The 18,224-nt window shown below is 39.3% G+C and overlaps 1 pseudogene; it reads right to left on the reverse strand.

Annotated features, from left to right (window-relative positions):
- The window catches only part of Dnaja3-ps1 (DnaJ heat shock protein family (Hsp40) member A3, pseudogene 1), a 108,155-nt pseudogene extending 90,385 nt beyond the window's left edge, over positions 1–17,770 (reverse strand).
- Positions 17,771–18,224: the final 454 nt, after the last annotated feature.

Here is an 18,224-nt window from a genome sequence, read left to right on the forward strand (position 1 = left end):
TAGCAATGAATATCCTAGTAAGAGCACCAGTGGAAGGGGAAGGCCTTGGTCTTGCCAAGACTGAACCCCCTGTGAACGGGATTGTTGGGAGGAGGGCGGTAATGGGGGAGGATGGGGAGGGAAACACCCATATAGAAGGAGAGAGGAGGGGTTAGGGAGATGTTGTCCTGGAAACTGGGAAAGGGAACAACATTTGAAATGTAAATAAGAAATACCCAATTTTATAAAGATGGAAGAAAAATATAGTATTAAAAACAATTTATTATTGAAGTTATAACTTTTATTCTGAAAAAGTATATATTCCCTTGTAAGTCAAAATCTGTGTTGTATTTTAAATATTTCCAAGGCTCTTTTTCTACAGCCATCTTCTTTCATCATTTGTCGCTTAGCTCTTTTCTTATAGTTTGCATTCCATTTCTCTTACCAGAGTCCATTTCGGTCTACTTAGAGTCCAGTTCACAATCTTCCTGGAAAGTCCAGTGCTCTAATTTCAGAATGATTTTATGTATATTCATCCTTACTGTTCATCTATGTAAGTGAATGTTTCACCCTTATGAAAAAATTATTGATGTAATAATCAGAAATTGACTTGCTATCAAGATACGGTAAAGATAGGATAAATGTTTTCATTTATGTACAATGTGAGAAATCTAAAAGCCAAGAAGAACCCTGATATTTTAAAACCATCTTGTACTTTAATACTTCTTATAAAATTCTAACTTGGCCATTCAGTCTTCCTCATTTGTCTTTACTGTAACTTATTTGCTTTCAGTTTACCTAAAACTTATCAATTAATTTTGATATAGTTTTAAGTAGCCCACTTAAAATGTCATTGATGGTGTTTAATTCCTTGGATCAAACAGAATGTACTTAGGTCATTAAAACTGTACAATCCAAGTGCTCAGTGCATACATTCAGTGGTCTCCAATGTACACACACATGCACACAGTCATGCATGCACATGTACACACAATCACACACATACCACATGCACACACATGATGAGAGTGAGAGAGAAGAGAGAGAAAAAGAAATACAAAGTAGAATTATTATGGAAAACAGTGCTTCAGCAGAAATGGAATGGGATGAGGGCAGATAGATGGAAGTCATCTATTATCCAAAATTTACACACACACACACACACACACACACACACACACACACACACACAATATTTGTGTTTGTGTGAAGTTGTCAAAGAATAAAATTGGGATTAAAATGCCTCTAGTGACGATAATACCACCTGCAGATGAGGAGAATAATGTCAAAATGCTGACAGAGACAGTAAATAGGAGTCATATTTGATGGGATTATATGCATTCAGGGTTGTAGGGCTATAGACAATACAATTCAACTGAATAAAAACTTCCTGGGTAAAGGCTTTTAACAATTAATTTCTGTTAAACACAGTAAATGACAAATGACTGGTTTTATTAGTATCTCTCTTGAGCTTTTTCTTAGTTTTCTAGTAACCATGTCATGTGTTGCAGTTTTCCAGTTTTTAAACTATTTTAGATACTCTTAAACTAGGAATCTTCTGAACCTCAAAGTCTTTCTAGAGTACCAATCCTGCCATCTTATAATGATGCTGCTCTAGACTTCAGCCACATAAAGACACATATCCTGTCATGAATCTTGCTGTGTACTTAGCCTGTTTAAGTTCATCCTTCCCTTAAAATAAAGCCATATTCTTTTTTCTTTGGATTTCCCATGCTATAACTTTATACAGCCTTGCATAAATGTGTAAATTTAACCATAAACTGTATACATTTTCATAATTCTGGTTCCGAATAAAGTATGTGTGTGTATCTATGTTTGTATGTATTTATGTTTCTGTATGTATATTTATGTTTGTGTATAGTGTGTGTATGTGTGTGTGTGTTGTGTTATTTAAAACATTCACTGAAACAGCAAACAGGTCAAGATATGCTTTAAACAAATACTGCACAAAAGTTGGGAGCAAAATGTGGATATATGTTAATTGCATCTGTGTGTCCTTTTAAATGCTCTTCTGTGTCAGTTTGGATCAGAAAAGTAAATCCTTCTCTTGTAAAATCTGGGTTAAATAGTTTTAAAAAAAGGTGTCTATAAATTTTTTCTTTACCATGTATTATAAGGTTTTCTTTTGAAACAGAGAAAAAATCCAGGACTCAATGAAAGATCAAACCTAAGGATAATAGGTATAGAAGAGAGTGAAGACTCCCAGCTCAAGGACCAGTAAATATCTTCAACAAAATCATAGAAGAAAACTTCCCTAACCTAAAAAAAGAGATACCCATAGACATACAAGAAGCCTACAGAACTCCAAATAGATTGGACCAGAAAAGCAACACCTCCTGTCACATAATTGTCAAAACACAAAACGCACAAAATAAAGAAAGAATATTAAAAGCAGTAAGGGAAAAAGGTCAAGTAATATATAAAGGCAGACCTATCAGAATCACACCAGATTTCTCGCCAGAAACTATGAAGGCCAGAAGATCCTGGACTGATGTCATACAGACCCTAAGAGAACACAAATGCCAGCCCAGGTTACTGTATCCTGCAAAATTCTCAATTAACATAGATGGAGAAACCAAGATATTCCATGACAAAACCAAATTTACACAATATCTTTCTACAAATCCAGCACTACAAAGGATAATAAATGGTAAAGCCCAACATAAGGAGGCAAGCTATACCCTAGAAGAAGTAAGAAACTAATCGTCTTGGCAACAAAACAAAGAGAATGAAAGCACACAAACATAACCTCACATCCAAATATGAATATAACGGGAAGCAATAATCACTATTCCTTAATATCTCTCAACATCAATGACCTCAACTCCCCAATAAAAAGGCATAGATTAACAAACTGGATACGCAACGAGGACCCTGCATTCTGCTGCCTACAGGAAACACACCTCAGAGACAAAGACAGAAATTACCTCAGAGTGAAAGGCTGGAAAACAATTTTCCAAGCAAATGGTCAGAAGAAGCAAGCTGGAGTAGCCAATCTAATATCAAATGAAATCAATTTTCAACTAAAAGTCATCAAAAAAGATTAGGAAGGACACTTCATATTCATCAAAGGAAAAATCCGCCAGGATGAACTCTCAACCCTAAATATCTATGCCCCAAATACAAAGGCACCTACATATGTAAAAGAAACCTTACTAAAGCTAAAAACACACATTGCACGTCACACAATAATAGTGGGAGATTTCAACACCCCACTCTCATCAATGGACAGATCATGGAAACAGAAATTGAACAGAGATGTCGACAGACTAAGAGAAGTCATGAGCCAAATGGACTTAACGGATATTTATAGAACATTCTATCCTAAAGCAAAAGGATAAACTTCTTCTCACCACCTCATGGTACTTTCTCCAAAATTGACCATATAATTGGTCAAAAAACGGGCCTCAACAGGTACAGAAAGATAGAAATAATCCCATGCGTGCTATCGGACCACCACGGCCTAAAACTGGTCTTCAATAACAATAAGGGAAGAATGCCCACATATACGTGGAAAGTGAACAATGCTCTACTCAATGATAACCTGGTCAAGGAAGAAATAAAGAAAGAAATTAAAAACTTTTTAGAATTTAATGAAAATGAAGGTACAATATACCCAAACTTATGGGACACAATGAAAGCTGTGCTAAGAGGAAAACTCATAGAGCTGAGTGCCTGCAGAAAGAAACAGGAAAGAGCATATGTCAGCAGCTTGACAGCACACCTAAAAGCTCTAGAACAAAAAGAAGCAAATACACCCAGGAGGAGTAGAAGGCAGGAAATAATCAAACTCAGAGCTGAAATCAACCAAGTAGAAACAAAAAGGATCATAGAAAGAATCAACAGAACCAAATGTTGGTTCTTTGAGAAAATCAACAAGATAGATAAACCCTTAGCCAGACTAACGAGAGGACACAGAGAGTGCGTCCAAATTAACAAAATCAGAAATGAAAAGGGAGACATAACAACAGATTCAGAGGAAATTCAAAAAATCATCAGATCTTACTACAAAAAACTATATTCAACAAAACTTGAAAATCTTCAAGAAATGGACAATTTCCTAGACAGACCAGGTACCGAAGTTAAATCAGGAACAGATAAACCAGTTAAACAACCCCATAACTCCTAAGGAAATAGAAGCAGTCATTAAAGGTCTCCCAACCAAAAAGAGCCCAGGTCCAGACTGGTTTAGTGCAGAATTCAACCAAACCTTCATAGAAGACCTCATACCAATATTATCCAAACTATTCCACAAAATTGAAACAGATGGATCACTACCGAATACCTTCTACGAAGCCACAATTACTCTTATACCTAAACCACACAAAGACACAACAAAGAAAGAGAACTTCAGAGATCCGGTGAGAGAGAGACCCAACCGCCTGGTCAGGTGGGCACTCCTGAGGCTGCAGAGCGGAAGAGACCACCAACACTGCTCACCCCTACCCACATCCCTGGCCCAAGAGGAAACTGTATAAGGCCTCTGGGCTCCCGTGGGGGAGGGCCCAGGAGCGGCAGGACCCCTGCCTGAGACACCACCAGAACCTGAAAGAAACAGACCAGATAAACAGTTCTCTGCACCCAAATCCTGTGGGAGGGAGAGCTAAACCTTCAGAGAGGCAGACAAGCCTGGGAAACCAGAAGAGACTGCTCCCTGCACACACATCTCGGACGCCAGAGGAAAAAGCCAAAGACCATCTGGAACCCTGGTGCACTGAAGCTCCCGGAAGAAGCGGCACAGGTCTTCCTGGTTGCTGCCGCTGCAGAGAGCCCCTGGGCAGCACCCCACGAGCGAACTTGAGCCTCAGGACCACAGGTAAGACCAAATTTTCTGCTGCAAGAAAGCTGCCTGGTAAACTCAAGACACAGGCCCACAGGAACAGCTGAAGACCTGTAGAGAGGAAAAACTACACGCCCGAAAGCAGAACACTCTGTCCCCATAACTGACTGAAAGAGAGGAAAACAGGTCTACAGCACTCCTGACACACAGGCTTATAGGACAGTCTAGCCACTGTCAGAAATAGCAGAACAAAGTAACACTAGAGATAATCTGATGGCGAGAGGCAAGCACAGGAACACAAGCAACAGAAACCAAGACTACATGGCATCATCGGAGCCCAATTCTCCCACCAAAGCAAACACGGAATATCCAAACACACCAGAAAAGCAAGATCTAGTTTCAAAATCATATTTGATAATGATGCTGGAGGACTTCAAGAAAGACATGAAGAACTCCCTTAGAGAACAAGTAGAAGCCTACAGAGAGGAATAGCAAAAATGCCTGAAAGAATCGCAAAAATCCCTGAAAGTTTCCAGGAAAACATAAACAAGTAGAAGCCCATAGAGAGGAGACACAAAAATCCCTGAAAGAATTCCAGGAAAACACAATCAAACAGTTGAAGGAATTAAAAATGGAAATAGGAGCAATCAAGAAAGAACACATGGAAACAACCCTGGATATAGAAAACCAAAAGAAGAGACAAGGAGCTGTAGATACAAGCTTCACCAACAGAATACAAGAGATGGAAGAGAGAATCTCAGGAGCAGAAGATTCCATAGAAATCATTGACTCAACTGTCAAAGATAATGTAAAGCGGAAAAAGCTACTGGTCCAAAACATACAGGAAATCCAGGACTCAATGAGAAGATCAAACCTAAGGATAATAGGTATAGAAGAGAGTGAAGACTCCCAGCTCAAAGGACCAGTAAATATCTTCAACAAAATCATAGAAGAAAACTTCCCTAACCTAAAAAAAGAGATACCCATAGACATACAAGAAGCCTACAGAACTCCAAATAGATTGGACCAGAAAAGAAACACCTCCCGTCACATAATTGTCAAAACACCAAACGCACAAAATAAAGAAAGAATATTAAAAGCAGTAAGGGAAAAAGGTCAAGTAACATATAAAGGGAGACCTATCAGAATCACACCAGACTTCTCGCCAGAAAATACTAAGGCCAGAAGATCCTGGACTGATGTCATACAGACCCTAAGAGAACACAAATGCCAGCCCAGGTTACTGTATCCAGCAAAACTCTCAATTAACATTGATGGAGAAACCAAGATATTCCATGACAAAACCAAATTTACACAATATCTTTCTACAAATCCAGCACTACAAAGGATAATAAATGGTAAAGCCCAACATAAGGAGGCAAGCTATACCCTAGAAGAAGCAAGAAACTAATCGTCTTGGCAACAAAACAAAGAGAATGAAAGCACACAAACATAACCTCACATCCAAATATGAATATAAAGGGAAACAATAATCACTATTCCTTAATATCTCTCAATATCAATGGCCTCAACTCCCCAATAAAAAGACATAGATTAACAAACTGGATACGCAACAAGGGCCCTGCATTCTGCTTCCTACAGGAAACACACCTCAGAGACAAATACAGACACTACCTCAGAGTGAAAGGCTGGAAAACAACTTTCCAAGCAAATGGTCAGAAGAAGCAAGCTGGAGTAGCTATTCTAATATCAAATAAAATCAATTTCCAACAAAAAGTCATCAAAAAAGGTAAGGAAGGACACTTCATATTCATCAAAGGAAAAATTCACCAAGATGAACTCTCAATCCTAAATATCTATGTCCCAAATACAAGGGCACCTACATATGTAAAAGAAACCTTACTAAAGCTCAAAACACACATTACACCTCACACAATAATAGTGGGAGATTTCAACACCCCACTCTCATCAATGGACAGATCATGGAAACAGAAATTAAACAGTGATGTCAAAAGACTAAGAGAAGTCATGAGCCAAATGGACTTAACGGATATTTATAGAACATTCTATCCTAAAGCAAAAGGATATACCTTCTTCTCAGCTCCTCATGGTACTTTCTACAAAATTGACCATATAATTGCTCAAAAAACGGGCCTCAACAGATACAGAAAGATAGAAATAATCCCATGCGTGCTATCGGACCACCACTGCCTAAAACTGGTCTTCAATAACAATAAGGGAAGAATGCCCACATATACGTGGAAATTGAACAATGCTCTACTCAATGATAACCTGGTCAAGGAAGAAATAAAGAAAGAAATTAAAAACTTTTTAGAATTTAATGAAAATGAAGATACAACATACTCAAACTTATGGGACACAATGAAAGCTGTGCTAAGAGGAAAACTCATAGCGCTGAGTGCCTGCAGAAAGAAACAGGAAAGAGCATATGTCAGCAGCTTGACAGCACACCTAAAAGCTCTAGAACAAAAAGAAGCAAATACACCCAGGAGGAGTAGAAGACAGGAAATAATCAAACTCAGAGCAGAAATCAACCAAGTAGAAACAAAAAGGATCATAGAAAGAATCAACAGAACCAAAAGTTGGTTCTTTGAGAAAATCAACAAGATAGATAAACCCTAAGCCAGACTAACGAGAGGACACAGAGAGTGCGTCCAAATTAACAAAATCAGAAATGAAAAGGGAGACATAACTACAGATTCAGAGGAAATTCAAAATATCATCAGATCTTACTATAAAAACCTATATTCAACAAAATTTGAAAATCTTCAGGAAATGGACAATTTCCTAGACAGATACCAGGTATCGAAGTTAAATCAGGAACAGATAAACCAGTTAAACAACCCCATAACTCCTAAGGAAATAGAAGCAGTCATTAAAGGTCTCCCAACCAAAAAGAGCCCAGGTCCAGACGGGTTTAGTGCAGAATTCTATCAAACCTTCATAGAACACCTCATACCAATATTATCCAAACTATTCCACAAATTTGAAACAGATGGAGCCGTACCGAATTCCTTCTACGAAGCCACAATTACTCTTATACATAAACCACACAAAGACACAACAAAGAAAGAGAACTTCAGACCAATTTCCCTTATGAATATCGACGCAAAAATACTCAATAAAATTCTGGCAAACCGAATTCAAGAGCACATCAAAACAATCATCCACCATGATCAAGTAGGCTTCATCCCAGGCATGCGGGGATGGTTTAATATACGGAAAACCATCAACGTGATCCATTATATAAACAAACTGAAAGAACAGAACCACATGATCATTTCATTAGATGCTGAGAAAGCATTTGACAAAATTCAACACCCCTTCATGATAAAAGTCCTGGAAAGAATAGGAATTCAAGGCCCATACCTAAACATAGTAAAAGCCATATACAGCAAACCAGTTGCTAACATTAAACTAAATGGAGAGAAACTTGAAGCAATCCCACTAAAATCAGGGACTAGACAAGGCTGCCCACTCTCTCCCTACTTATTCAATATAGTTCTTGAAGTTCTAGCCAGAGCAATCAGACAACAAAAGGAGATCAAGGGGATACAGATCGGAAAAGAAGAGGTCAAAATATCACTATTTGCAGATGACATGATAGTATATTTAAGTGATCCCAAAAGTTCCACCAGAGAACTACTAAAGCTGATAAACAACTTCAGCAAAGTGGCTGGGTATAAAATTAACTCAAATAAATCAGTTGCCTTCCTCTATACAAAAGAGAAACAAGCCGAGAAAGAAATTAGGGAAACGACACCCTTCATAATAGACCCAAATAATATAAAGTACCTCGGTGTGACTTTAACCAAGCAAGTAAAAGATCTGTACAATAAGAACTTCAAGACACTGAGGAAAGAAACTGAAGAAGACCTCAGAAGATGGAAAGATCTCCCATGCTCATGGATTGGCAGGATTAATATAGTAAAAATGGCCATTTTACCAAAAGCAATCTACAGATTCAATGCAATCCCCATCAAAATACCAATCCAATTTTTCAAAGAGTTAGACAGAACAATTTGCAAATTCATCTGGAATAACAAAAAACCCAGGATAGCTAAAGCTATCCTCAACAATAAAAGGACTTCAGGGGGAATCACTATCCCTGAACTCAAGCAATATTACAGAGCAATAGTGATAAAAACTGCATGGTATTGGTACAGAGACAGACAGATAGACCAATGGAATAGAATTGAAGACCCAGAAATGAACCCACACACCTATGGTCACTTGATTTTTGACAAAGGAGCCAAAACCATCCAATGGAAAAAAGATAGCATTTTCAGCAAATGGTGCTGGTTCAACTGGAGGGCAACATGTGGAAGAATGCAGATCGATCCATGCTTATCACCCTGTACAAAGCTTAAGTCCAAGTGGATCAAGGACCTCCACATCAAACCAGACACACTCAAACTAATAGAAGAAAAACTAGGGAAGCATCTGGAACACATGGGCACTGGAAAAAATTTCCTGAACAAAACACCAATGGCTTATGCTCTAAGATCAAGAATCGACAAATGGGATCTCATAAAACTGCAAAGCTTCTGTAAGGCAAAGGACACTGTGGTTAGGACAAAACGGCAACCAACAGATTGGGAAAAGATCTTTACCAATCCTACAACAGATAGAGGCCTTATATCCAAAATATACAAAGAACTCAAGAAGTTAGACCGCAGGGAAACAAATAACCCTATTAAAAAATGGGGTTCAGAGCTAAACAAAGAATTCACAGCTGAGGAATGCCGAATGGCTGAGAAACACCTAAAGAAATGTTCAACATCTTTAGTCATAAGGGAAATGCAAATCAAAACAACCCTGAGATTTCCCCTCACACCAGTGAGAATGGCTAAGATCAAAAACTCAGGTGACAGCAGATGTTGGCGAGGATGTGGAGAAAGAGGAACACTCCTCCATTGTTGGTGGGATTGCAGACTGGTAAAACCATTCTGGAAATCAGTCTGGAGGTTCCTCAGTAAATTGGACATTGAACTGCCTGAGGATCCAGCTATACCTCTCTTGGGCATATACCCAAAAGATGCCTCAACATATAAAAGAGACACGTGCTCCACTATGTTCATCGCAGCCTTATTTATAATAGCCAGAAAATGGGAAGAACCCAGATGCCTTCAACAGAGGAAAGGATACAGAAAATGTGGTACATCTACACAATGGAATATTACTCAGCTATCAAAAACAAAGACTTTATGAAATTCGTAGGCAAATGGTTGGAACTGGAAAATATCATCCTGAGTGAGCTAACCCAATCACAGAAAGACATACATGGTATGCACTCATTGATAAGTGGCTATTAGCCCAAATGCTTGAATTACCCTAGATCCCTAGAACAAACGAAACTCAAGATGGATGATCAAAATGTGAATGCTTCACTCCTTCTTTAAATGAGGAAAAAGAATACCCTTGGCAGGGAAGGGAGAGGCAAAGATTAAAACAGAGACTGAAGGAACACCCATTCAGAGCCTGCCCCACATGTGGCCCATACATATACAGCCACCCAATTAGACAAGATGGATGAAGCAAAGAAGTGCAGACAGACAGGAGCCGGATGTAGATCTCTCCTGAGAGACACAGCCAGAATACAGCAAATACAGAGGCGAATGCCAGCAGCAAACCACTGAACTGAGAATAGGACCCCCGTTGAAGGAATCAGAGAAAGAACTGGAAGAGCTTGAAGGGGCTCGAGACCCCAAAAGTACAACAATGCCAAGAAACCAGATCTTCCAGGGACTAAGCCACGACCTAAAGACTATACATGGACTGACCCTGGACTCTGACCCCATAGGTAGCAATGATATCCTAGTAAGAGCACCAGTGGAAGGGGAAGCACTGGGTCCTGATAAGACTGAACCCCCAGTGAAATAGTCTATGGGGGGAGGGTGGCAATGGGGGGAGGGTTGGGAGGGGAACACCCATAAGGAAGATGATGGGGGAGGGGGATGTTTGCCCGGGAACCGGGAAAGGGAATAACACTCGAAATGTATATAAGAAATACTCAAGTTAATAAAAAAAAAAAAAAGAAAGAGAACTTCAGACCAATTTCCCTTATGAATATCGACGCAAAAATACTCAACAAAATTCTGGCAAACCGAATCCAAGAGCACATCAAAACAATCATCCACCATGATCAAGTAGGCTTCATCCCAGGCATGCAGGGATGGTTTAATATACGGAAAACCATCAACGTGATCCATTATATAAACAAACTGAAAGAACAAAACCACATGATCATTTCATTAGATGCTGAGAAAGCATTTGACAAAATTCAACACCCCTTCATGATAAAAGTCCTGGAAAGAATAGGAATTCAAGGACCATATCTGAACATGGTAAAAGCCATATACAGCAAACCAGTTGCTAACATTAAACTAAATGGAGAGAAACTTGAAGCAATCCCACTAAAATCAGGGACTAGACAAGGCTGCCCACTCTCTCCCTACTTATTCAATATAGTTCTTGAAGTTCTAGCCAGAGTAATCAGACAACAAAAGGATGTCAAGGGGATACATATCGGAAAAGAAGAAGTCAAAATGTCACTATTTGCTGATGATATGATAGTATATTTAAGTGATCCCAAAAGTTCCACCAGAGAACTACTAAAGCTGATAAACAACTTCAGCAAAGTGGCTTCGTATAAAATTAACTCAAATAAATCTGTTGCCTTCCTCTATACAAAAGAGAAACAAGCCGAGAAAGAAATTAGGGAAACGACACCCTTCATAATAGACCCAAATAATATAAAGTACCTCGGAGTGACTTTAACAAAGCAAGTAAAAGATCTGTACAATAAGAACTTCAAGACACTGAAGAAGGAAATTGAAGAAGACCTCAGAAGATGGAAAGATCTCCCATGCTCATGGATTGGCAGGATTAAAATAGTAAAAATGTCCATTTTACCAAAAGCAATCTACAGATTCAATGCAATCCCCATCAAAATACCAATCCAATTCTTCAAAGAGTTAGACAGAATAATTTGCAAATTCATCTGGAATAACAAAAAACCCAGGATAGCTAAAGCTATCCTCAACAATAAAAGGACTTCAGGGGGAATCACTATCCCTGAACTCAAGCAGTATTACAGAGCAATAGTGATAAAAACTGCATGGTATTGGTACAGAGACAGACAGATAGACCAATGGAATAGAATTGAAGACCCAGAAATGAACCCACACACCTATGGTCACTTGATTTTTGACAAAGGAGCCAAAACCATCCAATGGAAAAAAGATAGCATTTTCAGCAAATGGTGCTGGTTCAACTGGAGGTCAACATGTAGAAGAATGTAGATCGATCCATGCTTATCACCCTGTACAAAGCTTAAGTCCAAGTGGATCAAGGACCTCCACATCAAAGCAGACACACTCAAACTAATAGAAGAAAAACTAGGGAAGCATCTGGAACACATGGGCACTGGAAAAAATTTCCTGAACAAAACACCAATGGATTACGTTCTAAGATCAAGAATTGACAAATGGGATCTCATAAAACTGCAAAGCTTCTGTAAGGCAAAGGACACTGTGGTTAGGACAAAACGGCAACCAACAGATTGGGAAAAGATCTTTACCAAGCCTTCAACAGATAGAGGCCTTATATCCAAAATATACAAAGAACTCAAGAAGTTAGACCACAGGGTAACAAATAACCCTATTAAAAAATGGGGCTCAGAACTAAACAAAGAATTCACAGCTGAGGAATGCCGAATGGCTGAGAAACACCTAAAGAAATGTTCAACATCTTTAGTCATAAGGGAAATGCAAATCAAAACAACCCTGAGATTTAATCCTCACACCAGTGAGAATGGCTAAGATCAAAAAGTCAGGGGACAACAGATGCTGGCGAGGATGTGGAGAAAGAGGAACACTCCTCCATTGTTGGTGGGATTGCAAACTGGTACAACCATTCTGGAAATCAGTCTGGAGGATCCTCAGAAAATTGGACATTGAACTGCCTGAGGATCCAGCTATACCTCTCTTGGGCATATACCCAAAAGATGCCCCAACATATAAAAAAGACACGTGCTCCACTATGTTCATTGCAGCCTTATTTATAATAGCCAGAAGCTGGAAAGAACCCAGATGCCCTTCAACAGAGGAATGGAAACAGAAAATGTGGTACATCTACACAATGGAATATTACTCAGCTATCAAAAACAACGACTTTATGAAATTCGTAGGCAAATGGCTGGAACTGGAAAATATCATCCTGAGTGAGCTAACCCAATCACAGAAAGACATACATGGTATGCACTCACTGATAAGTGGCTATTAGCCCAAATGCTTGAATTACCCTAAATGCCTAGAACAAATGAAACTCAAGACAGATGATCAAAATGTGAATGGTTCACTCCTTTTTTAAAAGGGGAACAAGAATACCCTTGGCAGGGAAGAGAGAGGCAAAAATTAAAACAGAGACTGAAGGAACACCCATTCAGAGTCTGCCCCACTTGTGGCCCATGCATATACAGCCATCCAATTAGACAAGATGGATGAAGCAAAGAAGTGCAGACCGACAGGAGCCGGATGTAGATCGCTCCTGAGAGACACAGCCAGAATACAGCAAATACAGAGGCGAATACCAGCAGCAAACCACTGAACTGAGTATAGGACCCCCGTTGAAGGAATCAGAGAAAAAACTGGAAGAGCTTGAAGGGGCTCGAGACCCCATATGTACAACAATGCCAAGCAACCAGAGCTTCCAGGGACTAAGCCACTACCTAAAGACTATACATGGACTGACCCTGGACTCTGACATCATAGGTAGCAATGAATATCCAAGTAAGAGCACCAGTGGAAGGGGAAGCCCTGGGTCCTGCTAAGACTGAACCCCCAGTGAACTAGACTGTTTGGGGGAGGGGGACAATGGAGGGAGGGTGGGGAGGGGAACACCCATAAGAAAGGGGAGGGGGGAGGGGGATGTTTGCCCGGAAAGTGGGAAAGGGAATAACACTCGAAATGTATATAAGAAATACTCAAGTTAATAATAATTAAAAAAAAGGTATGTATTAAATGTTCTCCCAGATTGGTTTTAAATATGAGACTCCATCATTCTTTGGTCCAGTGACATGAGCTCTTTCCAAAAGGCAGTAACAGTAGCTAGTAGGATATTTAGAGATTGTTGCAGCTATCATATATATTTTTAAAGAACTCTCTGCAAGTGCAGGCTATTGCAGAGAGGAATCCCTTTCTTGATAGTTTTATTTACTCATTCATCATATTCCTCTTGCCTGCCATAGTTTGGTGTGCTCGTCTAAGTGTAGAGGCTTTAAATGTTTATAATTTCAAATTTAAAAAGTAATCTCTGATTCAGGAGGCTTATAATGCAAAGGCTGGAGGGAGGTGATAAATACATATGTCACACTATGCTAATGCCTGCAAAGGAAATAACAGCGGGAAAAGAGAATAAAAGAAAAAAAAATTCTGGCAAACCGAATCCAAGAGCACATCAAAACAATCATCCACCATGACCAAGTAGGCTTCATCCCAGGCATGCAGGGATGGTTTAATATACGGAAAACCATCAACGTGATCCATTATATAAACAAACTGAAAGAACAAAACCACATGATCATTTCATTAGATGCTGAGAAAGCATTTGACAAAATTCAACACCCCTTCATGATAAAAGTCCTTGAAAGAATAGGAATTCAAGGCCCATACCTGAACATAGTAAAAGCCATATACAGCAAACCAGTTGCTAACATTAAACTGAATGGAGAGAAACTTGAAGCAATCCCACTAAAATCAGGGACTAGACAAGGCTGCCCACTCTCTCCCTACTTATTCAATATAGTTCTTGAAGTTCTAGCCAGAGCAATCAGACAACAAAAGGAGGTCAAGGGAATACAGATCGGAAAAGAAGAAGTCAAAATATCACTGTTTGCAGATGATATGATAGTATATTTAAGTGATCCCAAAAGTTCCACCAGAGAACTACTAAAGCTGATAAACAACTTCAGCAAAGTGGCTTCGTATAAAATTAACTCAAATAAATCAGTAGCCTTCCACTACACAAAAGAGAAACAAGCCGAGAAAGAAATTAGGGAAACGACACCCTTCATAATAGACCCAAATAATATAAAGTACCTCGGTGTGACTTTAACCAAGCAAGTAAAAGATCTGTACAATAAGAACTTCAAGACACTGAAGAAGGAAATTGAAGAAGACCTCAGAAGATGGAAAGATCTCCCATGCTCATGGATTGGCAGGATTAATATAGTAAAAATGGCCATTTTACCAAAAGCAATCTATAGATTCAATGCAATCCCCATCAAAATACCAATCCAATTCTTCAAAGAGTTAGACAGAACAATTTGCAAATTCATCTAGAATAACAAAAAACCCAGGATAGCTAAAGCTATCCTCAACAATAAAAGGACTTCAGGGGGAATCACTATCCCTGAACTCAAGCAGTATTACAGAGCAATAGTGATAAAAACTGCATGGTATTGGTACAGAGACAGACAGATAGACCAATGGAATAGAATTGAAGACCCAGAAATGAACCCACACACCTATGGTCAATTGATTTTTGACAAAGGAGCCAAAACCATCCAATGGAAAAAAGATAGCATTTTCAGCAAATGGTGCTGGTTCAACTGGAGGTCAACATGTAGAAGAATGCAGATCGATCCATGCTTATCACCCTGTACAAAGCTTAAGTCCAAGTGGATCAAGGACCTCCACATCAAACCAGACACACTCAAACTAATAGAAGAAAAACTAGGGAAGCATCTGGAACACATGGGCACTGGAAAAAATTTCCTAAACAAAACACCAATGGCTTATGCTCTAAGATCAAGAATCGACAAATGGGATCTCATAAAACTGCAAAGCTTCTGTAAGGCAAAGGACACTGTGGTTAGGACAAAACGGCAACCAACAGATTGGGAAAAGATCTTTACCAATCCTACAACAGATAGAGGCCTTATATCCAAAATATACAAAGAACTCAAGAAGTTAGACCGCAGGGAAACAAATAACCCTATTAAAAAATGGGGTTCAGAGCTAAACAAAGAATTCACAGCTGAGGAATGCCGAATGGCTGAGAAACACCTAAAGAAATGTTCAACATCTTTAGTCATAAGGGAAATGCAAATCAAAACAACCCTGAGATTTCACCTCACACCAGTGAGAATGGCTAAGATCAAAAAGTCAGGGGACAACAGATGCTGGCGAGGATGTGGAGGAAGAGGAACACTCCTCCATTGTTGGTGGGCTTGCAAACTGGTACAACCATTCTGGAAATCAGTCTGGAGAATCCTCAGAAAATTGTACATTGAACTGCCTGAGGATCCAGCTATACCTCTCTTGGGCATATACCCAAAAGATGCCCCAACATATAAAAAAGACACGTGCTCCACTATGTTCATTGCAGCCTTATTTATAATAACTAGAAGCTGGAAAGAACCCAGATGCCCTTCAACAGAGGAATGGATACAGAAAATGTGGTACATCTACACAATGGAATATTACTCAGCTATCAAAAACAACGACTTTATGAAATTCGTAGGCAAATGGTTGGAACTGGAAAACATCATCCTGAGTGAGCTAACCCAATCACAGAAAGACATACATGGTATGCACTCATTGATAAGTGGCTATTAGCCCAAATGCTTGAATTACCCTAGATGCCTAGAACAAATGAAACTCAAGACGGATTATCAAAATGTGAATGCTTCACTCCTTCTTTAAAAGGGGAACAAGAATACCCTTGGCAGGGAAGAGAGAGGCAAAGATTAAAACAGAGACTGAAGGAACACCCATTCAGAGTCTGCCCCACATGTGGCCCATACATATATAGCCACCCAATTAGACAAGATGGATGAAGCAAAGAAGTGCAGACTGACAGGAGCCGGATGTAGATCGCTCCTGAGAGACACAGCCAGAATACAGCAAATACAGAGGCGAATGCCAGCAGCAAACCACTGAACTGAGAATAGGACCCCCGTTGAAGGAATCAGAGAAAGAACTGGAAGAGCTTGAAGGGGCTCGAGACCCCATATGTACAACAATGCCAAGCAACCAGAGCTTCCAGGGACTAAGCCACTACCCAAAGACTATACATGGACTGACTCTGGACTCTGACCTCATAGGTAGCAATGCATATCCTAGTAAGAGCACCAGTGGAAGGGGAAGCCCTGGGTCCTGCTAAGACTGAACCCCCAGTGAACTAGACTGGTGGGGGGAGGGCGGCAATGGGGGGAGGGTTGGGAGGGGAACACCCATAAGGAAAGGGAGGGGGGAGGGGGTGTTTGCCCGGATACGGGGAAAGGGAATAACACTCGAAATGTATATAAGAAATACTCAAGTTAACAAAAAAAATATGAACAAAAAAACAGAGAAAAGCCCTTTGTTAGAAACTCATGGAAGAGACAGGCAATAGGAACATTCACTCATATTAACCAACAGGCTCCATAAACAGGCCTTAGACCGCAGATTACAGACAGATGCAAACCACAGGCACAAAGCAGAGAATTCACACTCGAGGTGGATCTTTATTAAACTGGTTCAAGAAGAAGCCTCTTATGTTTTGCCCCATTATTGTAAAATTGGTGTATTTGATGCCTAATCAACTTAATAGTATTCCACACAAGGAAATTCTGGAGCAGCAGATACATGAAGAGACAAAAATATATTAATTCTAAGAATTTTCTGAGGAATCACAGCACTGACAACAACCTGAATTTGGAATGGTAAGAAATTCTTATATCCTTCTCACCCCACCCATACACATAATCACATTACTTCTAAAATGTTTTAACAATAGCTTATAAAGAGCACCCAACTACTGGAATGTACAGATTGTATTCATGTGCACCTTCTAATGAGTTGGACAACACTCTCGCTCGTTGAGAGAACATGTCTGTGACAGCAGAAGTGCATTAATGACCATGCCACAGCTATCACCACAGGCATAATTCTTCTGCCATGAATATGAATGTAAATGTTCATTCACTGATGTCACAAACCTCATTCTTACATCGACCTCCATGTCCGCATTACTGCTCTATTTCATACCCAACTTTAAGGAAATTAGTTTCTCCGTCTCCCCAATTTCATAGCTGATTCAAAGTAGCAAATTGAATGGGAAGGAAGGGATTCAAGAAACTTTTGAAAACAGGCATTTTTATAGGATTCCAAACTGGATAGTTTTAAAACCCACTACAGAGTGTAAAATATATTCCAAATAACTCTTCGAGATTGGGAATAAATAAATTCCTCGAGATTCATTTTCTTCATTTATTAAGTGAAAAAGCAGGCTGCCATTGCAAGGACTATCAATCATAAAGCATTTGGTTAGTACTTAAGTAAGAAAAGAATAAAGCAGAATATTATTGTCGATTCAATATTCCTATCTACACTAAGTAGTAAAACATTCTTATTTCACCAGATACAATGACAAAAATCTATTCCTACATTCCTATTTAGTGGTATAATTCTTATAC

This window comes from Rattus norvegicus, chromosome 14 (genome assembly GCF_036323735.1).
Source record: "Rattus norvegicus strain BN/NHsdMcwi chromosome 14, GRCr8, whole genome shotgun sequence".
Classification (NCBI taxonomy): Eukaryota; Metazoa; Chordata; class Mammalia; order Rodentia; family Muridae; genus Rattus; species Rattus norvegicus.